At 38.6% G+C, this 23,837-nt stretch overlaps 1 protein-coding gene across 3 annotated transcripts in view; it reads right to left on the reverse strand.

The window, feature by feature from the left end:
- Nucleotides 1–23,837, reverse strand: part of prickle2b (prickle homolog 2b) — a 99,932-nt gene that overhangs the window by 36,685 nt on the left and 39,410 nt on the right. Inside the window, exon 1 of one of the 3 annotated variants that reach the window (XM_017429989.3) lies at nucleotides 19,164–19,389. The exons of the other annotated variants lie outside the window; for them this stretch is intronic. The gene's annotated coding sequence lies outside the window, so the exon portion shown is untranslated. Of the gene's footprint in view, nucleotides 1–19,163; nucleotides 19,390–23,837 lie in introns of those variants that run through there. 3 annotated transcript variants of the gene reach the window in all.

The raw sequence follows: 23,837 nt of genomic DNA on the forward strand, positions 1-23,837 counted from the left end.
GGACACATTTAGTGCCCATGTGCAACGGATTACATATTTTTGGAAATGAAGCCACGCTTGACTCTGTAATCTGTCAATGGGATTTTAGTCCTGTTGTTCATGGTTTTTCCCCGTTGTGACTTCAGCTTGGTAAGCATTTTGTTTCCCCGAAAGATGACAAACAAATGATTGAGGAGACAAAAAAATAATTTGCGTCAGTTGAATGATCACAAATCATCAAAATAGCATCCTGCAAAGTCAATGTAACTCTTTTTTTTCCCACAGGGAAACTCACACTGCAAGACTCCTCATCTGTAAATGACTGTTTTAGAGTGGAGGGGTAAAATTTGTCACCCTTGTGATTGGCGGGCTCAACAAACGTTTGAATTTCCTGTGCCGACCTGCAAACTCTGATCAATTTAAAGACCTCTGCCTAACTTTGCATCAAGGGGCAACTCAGAGTATCTGAAGTACCATCAGAGAGACATTTCTTACTGAGAGAGGAGAAAAAAATACACCTCTATCACTTCTGTCCACTGAAATAAGAAAGCTTCCACTGAAGTCTTTTTGCTGCACTCCATTTACCAAACCTGGGAATGACATCAGACCAACTTAACCATCTTCCAGTTACATGTCAGCAAGCCAGTAAGATTTGCTAGTTGTGCTCAGTAACCAGGCTAACTATCATTAGCAATACAACCTGATAACAATGGATTTCTCCACATTATTTGCATTCAAACATCGTACCAACATGTTCACTCACAGTATGTGGAAAGTACTACAATATGTGACTGAATTATTCAAATACAAACTGACAAAAGTGAAAATAAATTGTTTATTTTTGCAGCATTTACAACTTTTCATGCTCAAACATCCCATGTTGGATTTTATCCATTTGGGCTGGTCAGGAATCTCCAACTTTCGGTGTTGGAAATTTTGACTTTAAAGGGGCTTTCCAGCTGACTTTTCTGACTTGAAACTTGGAAATCCCGTCCTCCAAGCAGAAATGTAATGCATCATTCTTACTCTCACTAATATTTGGCTTCAGTAGCTTCTCACATGGAGACTTCAAAGGCGTTAAGCACAAATCCTTGAATTAAAAAGGATAAAAATACACATGACTGGCCCCATTTATTAAAACTGTTTTTTTTTTGGAAACTCAGACTTAGAGAAAAGCATGAACAGTATGGGCTAATACTGTTGTAAAATGTGTTTAAATCTGTTAGCCTACTTTTATGACAGATTAGCTCCCCTGTGCTAAATTAATAATACCCACCATCTAGCACTTTATTAACTTGTTTAAACAATATGTTTTGTTTGTTTAATGGGAGCCAAAGTGTTAGAAACAGACAAAATGAGCTCTTTTCATTTGTCAACGCTAATGCTAAGCTCAGCTGAGCTATCTATGATTTTGATTAGCTAATTTCTTATTTAAAAGTAATGAAATGGGGAATAGATATATTAAATCCTAACTAACAGCACATGAACAAAGACAAGGGTTTAGCCTTAATAAACTTTGATAACATAAAGCTATCCCAAAATTAACTCTACCAACACTGTCACAGAAAACCTCCTGTGTTTGGAGTCAGGACCATTCTGGTGGCTCACACTGTGACCACCTTGGATTTCAAGGCTAACAGCCACACAGCCACTTGTTTTTAGCCTTTAGACAGCCACATCTGGTCTGCCTGCACCCACACAGAGATTCATCACGGCCTACTGTTCAGCCAAACCTCAGAGGTTACAGACCTGACCATATACTGGGTGCATATATTTTAGTCTGTGCATGTGTGTGCATCCCCTACCTTCCATGTATCCCACAGACATCAAAACGGAATATAAATTTGACACAGTTGTGCTCCACCCTAAATAAATCTAATTCTAAAAAAAAATCTGCCAAAAGTTATCAACGCCACTTCATATGAGGTTTATGTTGGCTTGGTTTAGGCACAGATGGATGAAAAGGAGAAAGTAAGACATCATTCAAATGAAGACAGTTTCAAAAAGAAGTTCCCATTAACAGAATGTAAAAGCTGAATGGAGCGACTCAGACAAAATTATGCCAATGAAGAAGTGGATTTAAAGACAAAACCACTGAGGGCCACAGCATCCTGGGTAGACAACCAATTTATTATACTTAGTGTGTGAGTTATTGTTTTTAATAAAGGCATCTGAGTTTAAAATTTCACAATGCTGAGAATTGAGCGGAGCTAGTGACAGTGTGTTAGTTTAGCCTTTATTGTGTCTTTCTTTGTATGCTAACGTATTCTGCTGAGCTGTTTTTTCAATAAAAGCTGATATTTTCAAAGATTTGATTTAAAATTTGTGCTGGCAATTCTAGCATTTCTTAACATCTATTATGATGAGTAATCATCCTAATAGGGAAGCTGCTTACACGTGATAGCAGATGTCTAAACTTTCCAAAACCCATGTAATGCCCTGAATAAGACTCCCAAATCCAGATGGAGTCTGGAACAAAAAAGACCTAACATGTAAATTAAGAGCAGAGGGGAGGGTGTTTAAACCATCTCTTACTCTAATTATTGTTCACAAATCTGAGATTTCTGGCAAAAACAAATAGATGTGCTTCAAATGACAAGACACCCTAAAAATATTGAAACTACAGTATTGTGTTTCACCAAGAGATCACTGCAGGAAGACTTTGTGGAAGTCTAACATTATAAAGGTGGACAGAGACTGCAGAAGGAGCAGCAAGAGTAAAGAAACGACTGCATTGTATATTAATAGGTAGTCTGACTCTAAATATGTAACTGAGAACGTTTTTATGCACTCCAAATACGAAAATGCTAGCTACAGGGTTTTGTAACCAAGGAGTTCTCCCTCTATATCTGCTGACTGATTATTTGACAGCATCATTAGCTCTGCTGTTGCCAAGTTACAAACACAAAAACATGCATCCACAGAGATAGATGTAGAGTTCAACCTCGGCCTCTCTGCTACCCTTCTGACTTTCCAACAAACTGACAAGTGATTTTACACATGCATGCATGTATTCACATCTCCATTTATTAAGTTAGTTACACAGTTAATTATTCTGTAATTACTGCAGTTACTCAATTCCTCAGTTATTCATTTCTTTAAAATACCAGAAAACATATTATACTTCCATGTTATACTTGTAAGGTATAACTCAAATTTATTTGATGTCAACACTTTTTTTTGTTTAAAAACTGCAGCATTTCCCTTCAGAGTCAGGGTTGTTGTTACTCCGAGCCATCAATAAAAACAGAACGCCACGTGTTTACAACAAATCTGGAAAAGGCTGTTAGAAGCTCTGTTGTTACGAAGCCTATTTGAAAGACTGATGAGAATATTGTGGTTCTGAAGTGACAAATGGTTTCACATGGGCCTTAATATATAAACACCTGACTCTTAAACAGTGACAGCTGAGAATCAATACAAAGCTATATTGCTCACATTGTACAGGGAATGATTTATTAGGAGTTTTCTGATGCTGTATATCTGGTTGCTAATTATATTTGTCATCATACTGCTATTACTATAATTATTACATTATTATGATGTAAGCATTCTTTTTTTTGTCACAAGTTAATCTATTGTCATTTGTCTATGAAACAACTTATTGGTTGTCTCTTTAAAACAGGACACTGAACATGAGTACCATAAGATGATTTTTAAGTATAAATTTTCATTATTAGGGCATTAGGAAATAATACATTCCATTACATAGAGACAAGGGATAGGATTAAAAAAAAGTGTTCACTTCTTCCTTCTCCTTTTCAAACAGAAAATTGTGGTTAGGTAGTTATGTGTTTCCTCTTGTTATTTATGGAAATGTTTCCCTTATATTACTGACTACTTTATTCTTGCTTTTAAAACCTGTTTGAAATATTTTTTAAATAATAATATTAATAATCAATGCTAATTATCCTTTAATTGAATATTTTAAGCTTTTAAATTTGTCTGTTTTGAGAAAAAGTATTTAGTTTACCTGTCTATAACAGACCTAAACCAGAGAATCAGGGAACATTTTACAAGTGGGAGTCGTGTTAACAGCTACCCAGAGCAAAGCTCATTTAAGAAAGAATTCCCACCGTTTCAAACAGCACAATCCTCAAATGTATTTCTGTATGAACTGATTAGAGCATGACAAACCACTGTAGGAAGAACATAGTTTGCATTTAGAAACGGTATGAAACTGAATTATAGTTTTAAGATAATGATTGTAGAGAGATTAAACAATACGCCACCAAAAAAGCCATGTCCACATTACCTGAAATGAGCTGAAAAAATAAGTAATTGTGCAGAACATATATCAAAAGTTTAGGATTTCTGTATTTAAAGAAAATACTTTTTAAAAAGCTCAGGCAGTGAGCAGAGCAGGACTCTTTGCCTGTGCAGAATTGGAACAACTAAATAGAGAGGCATTAATGTGTCATTCCTAGACTGGTAGAAACTTCATTGCATTCCTAGCTGAAGTCAACAAACTACTTAAGGACAAAAATAATGTCTGCTCTGCAGGAAAACGCTTCAACAAGCTGCAGTAGACGGATAAATTAAACACGAGGTATTAGATTGCAGCAATGTTGAGTGTGGTTTTTGCTTTTGACATTGAAGAGTGAGGCTATCTGATCCAAAAAGGTGTCTTTGTTTACTGTGGAATGTGACAGATTTAGGTTAAATAAGATGTTAGGAGAGAAGATGCAGGCCAGACAGGGCGGCGTGTTTGTGCCTGCAGGTAAGAGAAATCGCTTGGACGATTTTTGTGAGTGGCAACTTGAATGAATATGGGGCGAGAACGGTTTGATAAATGATAGACACATCTGTGGAGCTGAGGCTCATATTTATGAACAGTAGCGCTGCCTTTTATCATTCAACACCGCTAACCTGAGTTCATACACTGAAAGAAGAAGGATGTTTCAGCATTATCAGCAACAAGCAGAATGAAATTCAGCAGCTATGCAACAAATTTATTTCCAGTTTATCAACTTCAGCCCTAATGTAAAATCCAAAAGCAACTGTTTTATAAAGCCTTGCAGGAGGTTCGACAATGCTACAATTTTTTCTACTCAATAAAACATTTCTTTAATGACCACGAGTGATTCACTGAGAAGCAGAAAACCTCTGAATACACTGCATCTCTGTGAGGGACAAAAGGAAGACAGGATAAACTTGGTTACCAGAGCAGCGTCTAACTGTTATACAGATTAATTAATAGCCTGAATCTGTTTCGCATTATCTTTAAATGCTTGCTGATGGGGGCCTACAGCCACATGCACCGCTGTGTGGGGGGGCCCTGAAGCCTGATTACATCAGGGATCCTTTTCTCTTGCCAGGATATGGCTTTAGCCAGCAAGTGGGTGCAATTTTTTTAAAGAGCAAAGGAGGCAATTTTTCTCAAACATCAGCCACAAGCAGACACTGCATCCAGGAAGTGTCTCTGTTGGTTGGAGAGGGATGTGGTGGAAAAGAGTGTGTCTGTGTGTGCAAATACTGGGAACAAGGGGGGAGGGGAGTGTGTCTGTGTGTGTGTGTGTCTGAAAGCAACAAGTTGAAGGTCAGTGTCTGACATAAATGGACAACTTTCTTCACTAGCTTGCTTTGACCTGAACCAAACACTGGGAATTATTTTAATTTCTGTCTGGGAGCTGGGAGTTGAAGGCATGGACAAGTTTTAAATCTCAACAAGAAGCCAATAGACAACACGTGCGTCTTTGAAGGACAGAGGAGCAATTGCACAAAAACGTTGCAGCTATGGTAAATTGTGGACAGAAGGTTAGTCGAAAGGAAAAGCAAGAACTCTGACAGAGCTTCAGTTTAAAAAAAAAAGAACAAGAAAAAGAGACATTTTTATCACACAAATTAGAAATGACTGGAGTCATTTTATCTGTAATAAGAGACTTTTTAGAGACCGTGGGGCCATTCTTAATCATTTCCGACTTGTGTTCACATAGAAATGGCATTTTAGGAGCCCCAGGTTCTGAAGTGAAAAAAAAACATCCTGAAATGCCACCATTGCGTTTTTGTACAGACAGCCAAAACGCAACATTTAGAAAATGATGATGTCATATCACTAACCTATGACCTTAGGACATCCTCTTCTTGTTGTGTTTACATTTTGCACACTGTGTAAGCTTTATGCTCCACTTCTGCAGAGCTCCAAATACATGTTACAGCTCCACATACAGGCCTGGCATGGTTACTACAGCGTTTTGGGTCATTTTTGGAGGTTCTGAGTGGATGAAGACATTTCTAGAAATGGTGCCATATTTTCAATTATGTTAATGGAAACGACAAATAAATATTTATTTGGAAAAAATATGTTTCTGTGTGGACAAAGCCTGTGGGGAAATTCGGATGAAAGTCCAAATATCTTTGTTCAAGTCTGTAGAATCTGCTGTTCGATTCTTAATGTTGAAGCACACCACATCTCAACTCTCAGCCATGAGGGTCAGAACCTCCACTTCCCTAAACACCGGCAGCTACGTCTGTGACGTTTGAGCGTTTGTGCTTTTGAACAGCATATGCATTCATAACGTCACTGCCTGGGCACAGATGTGTGCGATTCTGTGTGTGGACATATACGCAACTTTAGCTGACCCTACAGTATCACGCCCAGGTCTGCGCTCGGCATTTACGTGCTAATTAAGGTCTGGCTCCGACTGGAAGACTGGTGACAAAAAGGCCTGTCTCTGGCCCTCTCATTAACATTACACGCTCCACTGGGGTCACACATAAACACACACACAGACACACACAGGAAATGTCTGCTCCCCCAGAACCACAGTGGCAGCAGCAATCACTAATTATTAAGCTGGCTTTAACTGATTCTTTTTTTTTTTTTTGCATTTTGTGAAGTCAAATCCAGGCAGGATTTGCTAATAATTAAGATAAGTGAAAAAGGAAACAGAAAGGAAGTCAGTTGACTGTTACAATAAATTACTGAATTACCTTGAACTATAATTAGTATGAGAGCAATATGGAGTATGCTTTACGCTCTTTCTTGCTATATTCTGGTATTTTTGTAAAGTTGTGCATTAGTTTTAATGAAAACAAACTTTGAGTTCATACTTCATGATATAAACATCTTCCAAGAATTGTCTTGTGAATTCACTTTCTCTTCCTCTCTCTTGAGGCCATTCTACTGCTTCACATTCCTTTGTATTCTATTACAATAGATGTTTATCTCTCACTCCTTTCGTCGGTTTCACAAATCAAGCAAGTCTACAAGCAAGCTTGTTTTATTTAAACAGACAAACCTAACTGTAACTATTCGTTGTTACAGTCTATGCAAATTTTTGTGTAATTCTATAGATTTGTCAAAACATAGTAGAAGGTACCAAAATAATAGAAAGCAGGAGTTTATTCTCTAATCATTTGTTGGCTACATTACAGAAGTAACAATAGGAGGACCGGTTAGAAAAAAAAAAAGAAAATGAAAAAAAGATGAAGATTTGAGGTGGTAAAAAGTCAGCTGCTAAAGAAAATCAGTCAGAAGGTTGTTCTGCTTGGAAGATAACTTGTTTGGAACAAGACCAATCTACAGCCTCTAACTGTGTGAAGCTGATCCAAACGTACACACACACAGCAACACAATGACCCATATCATCCTGAACATGATGAACCAAAACACTGTCAAAATCTGACTGCAGAGAAGTGAGAATCTGAAAGTTCAAACACAACCAATATCAATACCCAATCTATTTGTGTTCTAGGATGTACTTGGGTGTGAGTTAACAAAGACTTTGCTGAAAGTGTTGGTATGATGTGAAGAGAAGCTCCTACAATTGAACAGTGGCCAGTGGAGCAGAGACAAAAGGCTTCTGTAACATGTCCTACTTACAATTTACTGTATATAAACAATCATACTGCCTGTAATCAACACAACCAAGGGCGCCGACTTCAAGCAAATGTAGTCAATATGTTAAAAAATGAATTTGTAAAACATAAAAAGAGATATCAGAGTCTGTAATACCCCTCTGCTCTTTTCATATGAAGATAATTATTTAAAGAATGCCCAGTTTTTCAAAGTGTACTACTTTAAGCCATGCCAGGAAAACAAAAAAAAGTGGTTCCCGCTAGTTTTCTGAGTGGGTGCATGACTTGATTGGAAGTTGAGGCTGAGTAAAGAGATCCATCACTATCCATAGAATTATTACTCGTGATTACAAGAGTCCAAGGAAAAAAATGTTTTTTTTTGTTTTTTCCTCGAGAAGCATGGGAGCATCTTTTCCTATTGCTGCCATTTTCCTTCCTAATCTGTGAACTCAATATAGCAGAGTAAAACTCAGCCAGATAACTGTAGTGTGAATATAGCCATGTCCTCTTCTAGTTCACTAAGATTTAACAATATTTAATCCTAACTTGCAAAGTGTTGTTTTTCTAGTTTTTTCCTCTGGTGGAAAGAAATATATTTGAGCTTCTTTGAAGTGGATTTAGGTAAATAAATGAGTTTAATAAACTTTTAGCTTTTTGCAGTCAAATATGAGAAAGTAATACGTTTTATTTTTCTGTTATTTGTATGCCTGGTTGTCATCCCATAACTAAACAAGTGACACAGGAAGCACTAGATCGTAAAACACAAAGAAAGAAAAAATGAAGACATTCAGCATACAGTGATGCAACAGAGAGGGGAGCAGAGAGAGAGAAACTCGCCATCCCTGTCCTACTTTTTCCGTTTCTCTCGCGGCTCTGGTCTTTTGGGAGTGATCAGTGAAAAATCGCCTGTCAGCAAAGTTCAAGCAATACAACCAATGCAGTGCTGCTCCCTCCTAATTCAAAACTTCCCCTCTGAAACTGTGCCAGTGCTGTGGGGAGCAGAAATGCATATTATACTGCAACTAAACATTCACGAAACCCACAGAAAAGTGCTGAATATTAGCTAAATGTATAAACCACTCTGCATAGAAATGTAAAAATATATCCAGAAAAAAAGGTTTCAGTTTTGTCCAGAGAACGGATTAAAAAAAAGAAAAGAAGCTGAGCAGATGTTGCTTTTCAACAAAAAAATGTTTGTTTTTATACGATTATTCCAACATCTGGGGGTGAATGAGAGGTTTCCACTGAGTACATCGAGATAATGTTGTTGCACAATCAAGGAGGCAAGCATCCACACGCTGACGCTGCTAGAAAGGGACATTTCCAGATCCTCCTTAACTGCGCCCACACTTTCTTGACATGAGCCTACGTGTTGAGCTCTCCAGAAAAAAAAAGAAAAAAAGAAAGAAGTGTAAGCCATAAGTCAGAACTCTTTGAATGCCATTTGAATTTCAAAAAACAACATCTGTTTTGTCTCTGGTAAGGCTTTTGTTAACGCTTTAAAATAAAGAACAAAATCTGAAGGGACATATCAGATCTACAAGACATCTCAAGCTTATACATGCATTTATGCATTTAAATAGGGTTTCTCACACTCAGGTAAATTCATCATTCTAATCTCTTGGATCTTCATTGACTGGTACTATGCATTTTTTCAGTCAGCCTAAAGGTCATCATGGGCAGGCAGACATATGAGTTTCAAGAGTATGTGCTCAGATTTGCTTTGATTCCGGTACAGTTGTTTCTCATCAATATAATGCTTTAATTCCTAGTCCTAAGTTTACTTCCTTTGACTAAAGTTTCATGTTTCGTGCAGATGTTTTTGCTGCCTTTGTTGAGCCTTTGGATCTCGAACAAAATGCAGATTCAAGCACGGACGCATGTAAACAAGAGGGCAAGCGACACAAAGTGGAAGGCGCATTCTTTTCTATGCAAGAGAGGATGCACTGTTCGTGCGCCGTCGCAAACCAGCAGGCTGACATGACGACGTGTTACTGACAGCGGTGAAAACCGCAGGCCAGCAGGACTTGTTTACTGCAGAAGAGGAGTGCACTGTTCGTCTTGATTTCCATCACTCACACATGCAAGTCTGTGGAAAACCCAGACGTCTTGTGCATTAGCAGCCTGTCATACTGAACAATGAGCTGATTTACAAAAGCCCACACTCCTGCCACCACTGGCCTCAGTATTGAGACAGTAACTGGATGAAGGTAGAAATGTGTGTGCGTGTGTGTGTGTGTGATGGGGACGTAGTGGGTGGTTAAAAGGGAGAAAGCTAATCGGTCACAAGTTTTGGGGTGTAAAAAACCCCGAAAAAGTGTGTTTTGCAAATCCTGCCTGGTCGCAAACTTTTGTGGATGTCTCTGTGTGTGTGTGTGATTTCTGGGCATGATTAAGTGGGTCTTGCAGACGTGCCAAAGCTGAGGTTATTCGCCAGCCAGCAGCGGTGGCAGAGGAGCAAAGATGCTTCATTATGGCCTCATGCATCACCTCTGGGACATCTTGGCACCACTTTCAGGCCCCTACTCATCTTCTCCCTCTAACCTCGCTTCTCTGCTTACAGCTGCAGAGGTCCCTTGGTCAGAACCTCTTCTACTTCTTTCACCTCATCTGACTCCATCATTTTCCCTTTGTACAATTTGCATCCCCTTTCATTAGTCAGATATTTTGCTTTTTCTATGCTCGTCTCTTTGTCCCAGTTTTTTTCTTTGCTTACCTCTTTCTAACTTTCACTTTTTATCCTCTGACAAGTTTTAATTAACTCTCTATCCTTTGTGTCCCTCCATCTTGACCCATCCTCCCACGCTCTCATTAGCTCTTTGTAGCTCCCCCCAAGCTCAGGTCATTTTTCAAGTCTGTTACTTCTCTGACTTGTAACAGATCTGCAGCCTTGCCTGCACAATCCATGTTACTTCCTCCAAATAAATCTTCACTTGATTTCAGTGGATGTAGATGTATTTGGATGATGCATAAAGTTGTGTTAAAGAACATCATTTCAAATACACAGTTTATTTTCCTTGTAGAACTAGCAGTGAAAATGGATGTCATCTCTGCAGAGTTAAAATCAGCCAAATTGATGGATTTGGCTGATTAGTCTAGAGCTGTTCAAAACTAAAAAAATAAGGACTTCTAGCAGAACATACATACATTTCCAGACAGTTTCTGTGCCACTGCTCAACTTGCCTTTCATGTGTAACCATGCCAACCACAAAAACACAAAGAAAGAAATAATACAAAGATTATTGTGGATGTCTCAATTAACAAAGCAAGGTTTATATTAAAAAACTGTCTTATCTCAGTTGTGCTTTTTGAGGAAGAATCTTCTCTATTTGATAAAAGAAATTCAAAAATAGTTGCAGCTCAATTTTATTTAAAGACAGAAACTAGCACTTTTATACTTCAGCTTCATTACAGAATAAACCAACATCAATTATGCAACATAAAGAACTTGTTTAAAAAAAATCCCTCAGATCCATCCTTTGTCTGTTTTTGCAGACATTTCACTTCTCATCTGATGAGCTTTCCCCATTCGAACTAAAAAGCGCTGCATTACAGCCTTTAAAACTGAGCTGAGGTGTTGTGTTGATGTGAGCTGAACTTATGTACAAGTCACTCTCGTTCCCCTCTTTCCTGAAGGTCGTTGGGGTCTTTGTTGGCCTGGTCCACATGGGAGGTGTTTTAGTCACATGAATGAAGTTGCACATTGGAGTGAGACTGACAGGAGATTAGATTCAAAACTGCACTGAAAACTCTGAACAGCTGAACGAGACAAATCATTTTCCCATTGGGCTTTGACTCTCTGTGCTGAAGAGATCATTCCAGCTGCATAGCTATGTGCACATATGAGAAGTGCTATTTTCTTGTCTCACTCTCAGACAGAAAGTGTAAAACCAATAGTTTGTGTAGGTGGGACTCATTACCTAAAGATCATATATCAACATCAGTCTTGTGGAGACTTTAATCTTTACCATGTCATAAGCATTAGCCTGCAGCACAGAATCTTGTGTCTGGCCCCTTGAACTACTTTTCCTAAACTACTTAAAGTGTGCATATGTGTGTGAGTATCTGTGTTAAGTGTGTTTGGACCACACATGCAGGGAGCCTACCTGCTGTCCCATATGGTTGGCATTCAGCCTAATTAAAGCTTTTGTTGCCCCACAAGCTGGGTGAATTACCATAAGAGCTCGTCGAGGTCCTGTATTTATGGCAACTTGGCATTATAAACAAGGATAAAAAGAGAGAAAAGAAGTCAGATTTCTCTGTTGCCATAGAAACGGTAAAAGAGTTACCAGGCAACACAGTAACTAACCACCAATTCCAGCTTTTAAGTTCACAAAGTGCCACGGTAAAGTAATACAGTCTGACGTCATCTTTCATTTGAGTTGTTGTTCATACAGATGAATTTTTACGAGATCAGAACTGTAAAGCTTACAAGGTTTTAATACTACACTTGTATAAACAAGCAAACTAATCAATGTACATAAATGCTTAACTCTAACCTAAAAACCAAACCTGCAAAACCCTCACCATAATACTTTAACAAACCCTAATTGCTAAAGGGACACAGACCACCTGATCACATTTGACTTGGCCTTCTTTGGGTAAGAGTGGATACTGATAATGACCAAATCATCCAATAAACCCAATGTTCATTACTGAGGATGGGTCCAAACTTCTAACAACAATCCTAAAAATGCTTTGATTACTAAATAAACTTAGTAATTGTACCAATATTCAAATTTTAACTAATTTAGTTAGTTGAACCATGCACATTAGCCTACACTCATAAAGAGGCAGACGCATTGTGCCGGATTCATCCCATGGCTTTTTTCCTGCAGTCTCTATAGATAAAGAAGATGGGATCTTGACCTTGACATGCACCAGTATGCATCTTGTCCTTTATCCTCTACCCTTAATTGGAATGATTCACAGGAAATCGTCAAGATACAAAACATACACCTATCCCTGGTTGAAGGGTGTAGTTAACCCTTGTTAAAGGAACAATGGTTCCGTGCGTTCCATGATGAACAGCACCACACTCTGCAGCTTTGGCTCTTCTTCTGCCCCACAACAACCTAATACAAGTTTGAGATATCTTGAATCACATTTCTAAGCTTTTGTTGCTGTAGGTTCAATATGCTAGTGCTAAAGTAGCATCAAGCACATCAAGTAACCATTGTTCACTACAGTTTCCATAGGGGTTCTCAAAATATTCTCCACTGCAGTTTTGCTTCAAGTAGTTTTCATTTGGAGCCAAGATCATAGTTTATTTGATCTAACAACCTTTTTAGCAATCAGATTTTTAGCTTTAAAGCACAGTTCAGCTTATGATGATTCATTAGCTTGTTATTTAACTTGGAAATGGTTAATACCAAATTTTCTTTTCAGTACCTATAGATGGGCACTGAATACCAGTGGTATTTGTACCACAGTTTGTAAACCATGTTCATTGTTGACATCAATAGGGCTGACAGTTTTAGTCTACAGTGTTCAGTGACGCTACTTCCAATTCAACTTTATTTTGTGGCACGTGATGGATCAAAAACAGAAATTTCCACAGCCAGATTTTCCACTGTGAAACTTTTACCACAGTCATTGTGTGTATTGTGGGATTTGTGTGTCTTCTAACAAACATGTTTGGAAAAAAAATGGGAAGTGTGGAAAAAAAATCAAATTAGCTTGTCGTGGCTCAGCTGTGAGTTTTTCCATGAGATAGAAGTCTTCTCTGCATCCCATGTAACTGATTCGTCTCTTTGTGTTGTCGAGAACTCTTAAAAGAACTGGAGGCGGTCCTCGGCCAACTGAGCACTACTCTGGCTAATTCTACAACCATGTCAAGAGATGGTGAAAAGAGATAACTAAGGACCAACATCTGGGGCCTTCTTTGAACACTCATGATGCTACATAGGGGAAACGAAATCATAAGAAAGCAAGTGTGAACGTATTTCTGTTTTTGTGTTTTAGTGTTATTAAGAAGATAATACAAAAACTGTAATACAAAACTAACATTCCTCTCTCATCAGGAATAAAGTTCAGAAAGAAACAGTTCACTAGGGGATATTGACTTTCACCCATGTCACCATAAAAGCTGCTGTTGAAGCCTCTATGTACACTTTTGAATCTGGGTCGTGTTTATCAACTTTTCAACAAATTTCTATTGTTTCTTATGGGCCTTAGAAAGAAAAAATGACATTTGAGATTTTTTATTGAAATTGATTTAGGATCCATAAACTAATCAAGGCTGGAGACAGCAAAAAACAAACAAACAAACAAACAAACAAGAATCTGCATTGGGAAGAAAAATGGAGAAAGAATGGCATTAAAGATTGGAGAATTGGGTGCATCGTGACAAGAAGGTAACTTTTTATTTTGGATCAAATCACATACATTTTTTAGGTTTTTGATTTTTGTCACCGTTTCCTATTTGTTAGTTTTATAGATTCTGCCACATTTAATTTTTTCTTTCTTAGATTCTCTTCATCCTATTCCAGAGCCACTCCATATCCGTCTCCCTAACCTCTCCATCTTTCTCACTTACACCTCCCCCTCTCCACCCATACAATCACTCCCATCCCTCGTCTGTGAAGTAGTAGGCGGAAGCAGGCCTCCGTGTTTGACTGACAGATCCTGAGTGCCGACATCTCCCCGTGGTCGACCTTATCAGCGGCTGCGCTTGGCGAAGCTGAGTGGCAGCTTGCTTTTTCTGGCTGCACTCTTCACCTCCAGTAGTCTCCAGAGCACTGTGTACACACACAGACACACACACTTGTGTGTCTACATACTGCAAGTGTGTATTTGAGCACATCGAGACTGGGCTAGTTTGATAAAATGTCAAAGTACACAAAGAACTGAAAGCGCAATCAGTTGTTTAAATTAAATGAGGTTGGTGTGGAGATATTTTTCTAAATTGAATTTAACCACTGACCTCGATTCCTCCTGCACAAAGAGTCTATCAAAACTGATCTAATTACACACCTTCTTTGTAGTTATATATACATTTCCAATTAAATACTATCTGATTTACCCTAACTGAAAGCTTAAAGGCGAGTCTGTGGGGTTTCAGCATCCACATGTGAACAGCAGGGGGGTTTGCTGAAGTGCACACATTTATTTTTTGCCTTTGTGGTGCAGTTCGGCTTTGCTGTGTCAAAACCTTCCTCACAATTTTGTGTTTTACTAAGTTTTCAGAGTCATAGAAAGCTGATGACAAGTTTCTCCTCAAAACAAGCATTTGTGTTTTTTAAAAGATGGGCAAATCTACGCTAGCAGCAGACCTCTAAAGACAAAAATATTGCTCAAACAATACAACACTTAGGTAGCTTAAAATCTGCTTTTGAAGACTACTGTGGAACTTGATACAAACAAGTTCCTGGAGGAAAAATCTGAATGGCCGGTTGTTTTTCTGTAGTACCACTACTACTCCATTATTTCAGCTTAAACTAAAAAAGTTGGTGACATTGACGCAATCATGCTACCCAGAGGATGAACCCAACCGACTTTGATATAATTTGCAGACCTAAAAAGGACCAAACATTTATCATCACCAAAATATTGATGTAGGTAATGTCAATATTGCAAAGGAATGCAAACATCAGTAAAAACTGCATGCCAGTTATAAAATTGGGCATCAAATTGACCTCCTAAATCCCAATGCTGATCTAGAGACTGTGGCTAAAAAAGCCAAAGCAAATGGAGTTTTTTTTAGCATTGTGATGACAGAATAAATAAATAAACAAAACAAAAGAAGTGAGGAAAATTGTGGGTTCATGTCATGCCATCGTAATATTCAACAACAATATTGCAACTGCATTTTTCTAAATATTGTGCAGTCTGACTCAATATTCCAAGACAAATTAAACTGCTGTGTTTTTTTCTAACTTATTGTTTAAAACGTTATCATATTTGGGTTTTTGAATAAATGCTGGATTTGTGTTGGAGGCAAACTGATAAATATAACCATGCACTGTAAATGCAATCATAAATGGTCATCTTGGTAAATATTATTTATCCTAAATATCAGCCTGGGTACATATCCATACTGATAATGATCACATTAACTTTTATTTCAGTGCACAGCTGCCTGTAAGCTAATATAACAGACCTGTCAGATGTTAGACTTCCTCTTTAAAATCTGGATTGCATTCGGGTTAAATCAACTCAACTTTGTCAGGAAATTACGGCCTTATTCCACTTATGTGAAGAACTGCAGGAGCTAAGAGTTGACAGCTAAGACACCTACAGTAAAACTGTTCAGTACAAATGCTATAAAAATATTAACAAATAAAGCAACATGATTTTAAAAGAGTGTTTCAAAGACAACAGAGTACAGAGACAAAGAGAATGCAGATGAGCCTCATTTACAATCCTTTTAGGGATTCAGATGATGAAACATAATTAGAATTAAAATCAATAGGACCGATCGATGCAGCTTTAAGTTGATACACGGCTGTGAGCTCCTTTCTATTGATTAGTTTCAAACACACAAACACAAGACAAACAGCGGGAGGAAGGATGAGAGTTCTGTGTGAAGGAGACCACCACTCACAAAATCAATTGCCACACTCGCCGCCTGTGGAGCATCTAAAGCTCCACTTTCCGAATGTGATTCATGCCTCTGTTTTCCACCCACCTCAACTCCACGTGTTTCCTCCTGCCTTAGTGAGCTAAGCAGATTCTAGTCTTGCACTCTGGATAAACTTTGAAACGGGAGATGTTTGTCTTGGAAGGAGGTGCAAGGAGAAAGAAAAGACAAGTCTTTTTTACAGCTGTCAACAAAGTCACTTTATCGAGAAAGTTACCCAAGGATTTTCCTATATGCACAAAAACAGACAAATTAAAATGTATAAACAGTTATTTATCACCTGTCCCCGGAAGAAAAAGGCAGGTGGATAAAGGTTTTTGCCAGTGTTTGTGTGTATGTGTGTGTGTGAATTTGCTATCAAAAAATCTCATGAACCACTAGACAAATTTTAAAGAAACTTGCAGAAAGTAATCATTGGATATACCTCTACTAGTAGAATTTTACAGATATAGTGCTAACATTTAGTCTGGTAGTAGCATAGTCATTTACAGCAAAAGTGCTACTCAGGGTGTGAGATCTTCACTTAAAACTTTAACTGTTGGAGTCATCGCTGCTGGTCAGTTAAGAAGATATCTCATGAAACCCAAGCATTTATTTTAATGAGATATTCAGAAAGTAGTCATTGGATGTACATCTACATGTCAATAATGTCTGGAGTGAGTCATATTCAAGATGTCCAGCATATTTAATCAATATTAGACAAGAAAAAAAAAAGAAAACAGCTGTCAATTTTACAGATATTGAGCTAAAATTTGATGTGGTAGTAGCTGAGAGTCAATAACACATATTCGGAATATGACATGAGGTTTTGATTGGTTATTTTCACAGTTTGACCAAAATGGCGCAATGCATAATTTCTCAACATACAGAAAGATGATCTTGATTTAAAACTCTGGCATAAAAGGCGATGGGTGATATGCATTCCTTAAAAGGAGTGCTAGGCATTTTATTTGTGGCCGCCTTCAGTGTGGGTAGTTTCATAAATACCAAACGCTGGTACTATGAGCCCACTCGGCATCGAAACCAAGCTTCTTTTTTTCTTCCCTCTGTAGGTTACTAACATCTCACACACGGGTGCAAACAGAGCTGGCAGCATGTCTGTGTGGAATGCACTTTGGCAGCTTCCAAACACATTTGCACTGTCAATAAATACTGTTCAATTAGCACTGAAACCCACACATGTAAACTGCTCAAGCTGGTCAAATCTGATTGGATCCACGAAAAGAGGACAAGCCAGAGGAGCCCTCAGCATGGTCTGGTAGAATCTCATTGTGTTCACATACTGTATATCTGCTGACACAAGCATGCTAAATTAGCACAACTCCCCTCGCCTGTGCCGGCCCCAGACACATGGAACTGTAAGCACAAAGTGTTTGGGAGACAACGGTCTGCTCACTCACTGGTGCTAGCAGCCTGATACGACTGGTTTAAAAATAAAGGAGGCATGTTGCACAGCTGGGAGATTCATAGAGCTATGTGTGTTTTCAGCTCACTTAAATCACAGCAGCTGAGGTGACACGATCATGCCTCTAAACTGACTTTGGGTCCAACCCATTTCTGTTCTTCACTGACCTGTTTTCTGCCTTCCTCATTTTCCATAAGCTCAAACACCATCAGTAATTTGTACTCTTCTTCTGCTCCTTACAGGTCTTACTTTCTCACTCCCCCCTTGTCTAAAAATGATGCCACCCACTACATACAACTACATTGGCAGCTAAACAAAGCAGCAGCCCAGGGAATGGAAAAATTTTATACTTTTGGCCTGCCTACACAACTCAGTCAGTTATCGCCCACCGCCAAAACCAAGGTGATAACATTTTTGCATAGGTGTGTGCATGTGTGTGCGTGCGTGTATGTTTCGTTTGTCAGTACTGTTTGCAAAAAATGTCATGAATCACTGGATGGATTTGAATGAAACGCTCAGAAAGTAATGATTGGATGAACATCTACATCCTGTTCAAGATGGCTACCATGACTAAGCCAACTTAAAAAACACGAAAATAGCTCCAACCCAATCAATTTTACATAAATTGAGATTAAATTTGGTATATTGGTAGCTGAGATTAACCCTCAACACATATTCTCAGCACTAACTGATCGAGCAAGATCTGTTTTTAAACCTTTGCCATTAACTACTGGCGTCAATGCTGCTTGTTTGTTAGCAAAATATCTCATAAAACACTGGATGGAATTTAATAAAACTTTCAGAAAACAATCATCAGCTGTACCTCTATGGCTGATTCTATTTTGGAGTTAGCCCAATTCAAGATAGCCACCACAAATAATCATCATTAGCCAGCGCAAAACTGGCTATGAGGTTTGAACAAAACAGCTATAACTCTCTGTCCGCTCTCACCATGAGATAATTTCAGTTTAAAGCTCTGGCATTAAAGGCAGTGGGTAGCATACATTATTTCAAGGCATGTTAGGCTTTTAATTCACTAAAAAAAAAAAAATGAACACTGTATTACAACATTACACTTCTGATAAATACATGCAGGCATTAAAAAAACACAACATTCCACAAATTTTCATGGTGCGTGTGACCTTTCTAAATAAAATACTAACAAAAATAAACATTTCATCAAGTCTGAATGTCAGTCAGAAGTGCTGGTAAGAAAAACAACCAATCACTGATGGGATTAGTTTCCCCGTAAGCTCAAAATACCCAAATTTACACCACCCGTGGGAAGCATCTTGACACTATGCCAAAGACAACTGCTCAGTGCTAATCAGCACCCTCTGAACTCGAACGAATCAGCAGCTGAATGAAAGGAATGAAAACGTTTAAAAGTGTACTCACAGCTTCCCGCCCTCCTCTAGGCTAAACTCGGGAAGAGGTGGAAGAAGGGAAGAAGCACGCTGAACAACAAGGGGATCTCAGAGGGGACAAAGACACAGCAGCCTGGAGCAAAAACTTTCAGCAGCGCTTCCTAATTGAAAAAATCTGTGTGTTCATCTCTGATCAGAAAGATCCAAGAGCAAGCAGATGGAACAAGATGAAAACCTTTAGCTCGGGCGATGAGGAGGAGACAAGTGATCCTGCTTGCAGATAGTCAGCAGGTTGAGAGGACTGAGTTTAAGGTGCAGAAAGGAGGTCCCGTAGATTTTCTACAGAGCTGACCATCAAACTGGGGACTTAGAGGACAAACAGTATACATTAACTCCACCCACTGCCTGCCAGCAGCACTGAGCGTTTTTCCTCAGCTCAGTCCCCACTTCCACTTCAATCCCATAAATGTTCTCGCACTTTTCTATGCTGACATCATGAGGGAGCAGGAAACAGACGTGCTTCCATGTTTTTTGGGATTTATGAGACCAATGAAGACTTCAAGAAAAGTTAGACCACAGTTGTGGCAAACAGAAACATTCCTGCATCAAACATACACCACAGAGGGTTTTACAGGGTTTTTTTATGTGGATTTTTTTTTTAAATCTTTTTATCTAGACACACATTTTTTTGGTAGTTGTTTGGTCTCTGTCAGATGTGCGTTAGCACAATGCTGAGGGGGAAAAAAAGACATCAGCAGTGATCTAAGAACACGGGTCTATAATCTTTATGAACAAAAGGAAACACTTTTGCTCCTTCTCCTTTTAAAAAAGTTTGACCAGAGCTGCAAAATCTACAAACTTGTTAAAACTTGTTACATTCTGAAACTGAAGAACTATAATAGGCTGTTGTAATTTATTGTTACTTTACCATGTCAGAATAAAGGAAAAAAATGCTTCTGTTATTCTACTTACCTTTGATAAAACTGCAACAATGAACTATGTGTGAGGTAATTCTACAAACATGTGTGGGGAAATCAATAACAAAAGTGTCACACTTTTTTACTTCAGCGTTTATCAATTTTTTTAAATGCTAAACCTGACTTTTAATCCTAATTTTTATCAAATTGACTTGTCACATTTTTCCAGATGGTTTTAATTTGATGACTTGTAAGATAGCAATCAATGAAATGTGTGCAAAACTACCATTTTATTTTGTCCTCAGCAACTTGCATTAAATGTGTCAAAATTGTTTATTTTTCTGGCGTATTTTTGAAGGAAACTAACAAGTTAAACTCCCACTGCAAACTGGTCAATCCGATCTGATTTTAGAAGCTTCACAAGTCAAGATGTAAAAAAGGACTTCACTAAAGTTACCAGATGTTGAGACAGATGCATTGTGTTACTAAATTATATGGTTTGCACATCAGCTTGTAGACTTCAGCAGTTGTGTGCCTTGTCTTTGTCCCACTTCTTGGATCAATATTGTGAAACTGACCATGCAGCTTAAAGAGTGGTACACAAATGAGAAACAATAGTAGTTTTTGACGTAATTTCATAACAAATTGGTTATCTTCAGCTGCACAGAGATTATTCTTAAAAGTCACAATAAAATACTAGCGTGGTATTCCCTGTTCAGCAGTTTTTCAGTCTTCTCTTCCTCCTGTAAATCCAGCAGTCTGTGGAAACATCTGCAGGAACACTTTCCAAAAAAGCCTCCTCTGTCAAAGCTGCACTAATGTTCACTTAGTGAGGAGCAGATAACTTAAATCACAAGCTTACTGTGTCCTTGTAATGAGTCTCAGGATACATAACTAACCGTAGCCCAGAATGGCTGTCTTTGAGCGAGGGTGCCGTCCTCCCTCCCTATGTCTCATCTGTCACAAAGACTAACAAGCGTGTACAGGAAAAAGTGATCTCTTTTCGAACCTTTTGAGCTCGAGGTTTCTGGCACTGGGTGCGCGCGTGTGATGTGGGCAGAACATCGTCACTTCGTCTGTGGTGCTAACACTGTGCACCCACTGTTCTCAGGAGTGTGAGCAGCCAGCGTCGCAGCTGTAAATCTTGAGGGATTTCTGGGGAAAGAGCAGGGCGGGAGCCTGTCCACACCTGACAACCGAGACTTGTTGTGTAGTTTCGGCTGAGCCCATGCGCTCGGGCTTTCGTACAGAATTTGCACATCGCAACCCAGTTACATAAATCCAAATAAAACAAGACAAAGAAACAATACATTACCAAACGGGGGTCGTTGTGTAATGGCAAAAATTACCACCATTAACAACATAACATTACACAAAGCTGAACAATATTTATCCAGATTAAATAATTTACAGACATTGGACCATAAGACCTTGTGTTTCCTTTTCTGCTTCTGTGAAAACCTACTCACTACTACCCACATCCCTCAAAGTGGAACAAAAGGCCAACAACAAGTCCAAAATATGCTCAGAATCCACCTGCAGGGCCAGGAACAATTGGCACTACACATACAGAAAATTTTCCATTGACCGTTCGCCCAAGGAATAAGGCATCTTCTGGCTGCTGGCAAACACTTTGTGGTAATAGAATACCACCCAAATAAGCAGCTTGGTTGCCTTAAAAAATTTTGACCATTTGTCAGAATTAAAACCCAGACATGCCCGAGGTACATCCAGGAATGAAACACCCCCTGATCCCCATTTCGGCACACGTAAAGGATAAGTCGTATACTCATCCCCCTTTTTGCTTCAGGAACAAATAAAGTTATCAGTCATTCACACAGTCCCACCGAGAGGGGGAAGTGAGGGGCAGAGGCACACAGAGAGAGAAAAGATGAGGGGGCCAAAAACATGGGAAGAAAGTCTGATTGCTTGGAGGCAGAGATCTGCAGCACAGCAGAGGTGATTCATAATTTATGAATCAACGTTGGTTCCTGTCATTTATTGAAAATCTAAAAGGTGTGCATAACACAACAATGTTAGAGTGTTCAGAGGTAAGTATGCTGAAAAAGTTTATCTAAATTTTATTGAGTTCTAAATTGCAAAAATGTGCATATCATCGAGGTATGCAGACCAGATTTATTTAAACAGAAATAAATATTTAAATATTTTTGAATTTTAGGAATCTTGGGGTAAATTGTATTCATATTGTTCATATTGGATATTCTTCTCTTGGGTTATATTTTCTGCAAATACAATATTTAATTTCCCTGTTATGCAGGCAATATGCAGATCTATAAGCTCTTCTGTCCTGAGGACCCCACATCTGTTAGATCCTCCTTAAAGTGTACTAAAGAGGTGAAATTCTGTATTGGAAGATATTGTCTTCAGTTAAATTAATTTAAGTCTGATATGGTTATTTTTGGTCACCCAAACACCTCTTCCAATCCAACATCTTACTTATAGAGTAATTATCATTTCATCTTCAGCACCATGCCTATGATCCAGACATTATTAACACAGATTAACTCTGATAAAAAGTTGTTATTTATAACACAGAAACATTTCTATCCTCTAGAGTCTAGACCATTACGACAGCATTACTCACCCACCATTAGGTTGGATTATTTTACCTATTTTTTGGCCAGTTTCTACAGCCAGACTCCCAACTGGTACCAAGAAAAAAAGCCAGTATCACTTCTGTGTTAGCATTTCTGCACCGGCTTCCTGTTAAATAAAGATTGAAGTTTTAAATGGTGTGATACCTCTTTTTATACCTGAACTGCTGTGCCATTATTTTCATCTATAGTTAGTCTAAGTTAGCAAAGCAGATTGTGTGGCACCAAAGCTGTGGAACAGCCTCCCACTGTCAGTCAAGAGGAAATCTGGTGAGACTTTTATATCTCAGCTAAGGGACATTTATTTTATTTGGTTTTTAACTGCATTTATTGGTTTTGGTATTTTATGCAATGTGCCATTTATTTCTCTAGTGATTCTCTTTTACGTTATACATTTTAATTTTTTTTTTTTTTCTGTTTTTAATAGATTTTAATGGGGTTGTTTTAAGATACTGACAATGTTTTTTTGAGCAATTGTCTTGGGGTTTATTGTAAAGCACTTTGGTCAGCTCCGGTCATTTTAAATGTGCTTTATAAGTTAATTTGAATCGATTTAAAATCCTGGCAAACATAGATAGCAATGAAGGCCTTAAATGATCTGTTGCCATGCCTACCTTTTAATCACATTGTTTTACAGAGCCAAACTCAACATGCAGGCAAGAGGTTTTCACACAGTGAGAGCTGCAGCTATTTCAGTCGGCCGTGAAGCCATTGTCATGATGAAAATATGCTTCAACTAATTACAGACAGGACAGAGAGTGATCTGCTTCAAAAGGACAGAAACTCTTTCATCTCTGAAAATGCTGAAGTGTCTCTTATATAAAGACAACCACACACATAGACTCACCCTCTCACCCACATTGCCTCCTCCAAGAAATCAGTGAAGCCTCAGTGTCCAAGTTCTGTATGCTTTAGACACTTCTCAAGGCCAGGCTTATCTCATGTAGCCACTACAAAGCCTGGAATTTGCCTCGTGATCCAGGATGTCCAAACAACTGAGCAGTGAACCCATCACCTCATGGTTTCTGGCTGTCAGCTTCATCTGCTTATTAGCTCAGCTGTGTTTCTTCTTCTTCTTCTTCTTCTTTCTCTCATACAGAGGCATGGGTGATGAGAGGAGAGGTGAGGCTGAAGAGCACGAGATAAGTTTCAGCCATTGGAGGGAAAAAGAAA

This window comes from Kryptolebias marmoratus, linkage group LG4 (genome assembly GCF_001649575.2).
Source record: "Kryptolebias marmoratus isolate JLee-2015 linkage group LG4, ASM164957v2, whole genome shotgun sequence".
In the NCBI taxonomy this organism is placed as follows: Eukaryota; Metazoa; Chordata; class Actinopteri; order Cyprinodontiformes; family Rivulidae; genus Kryptolebias; species Kryptolebias marmoratus.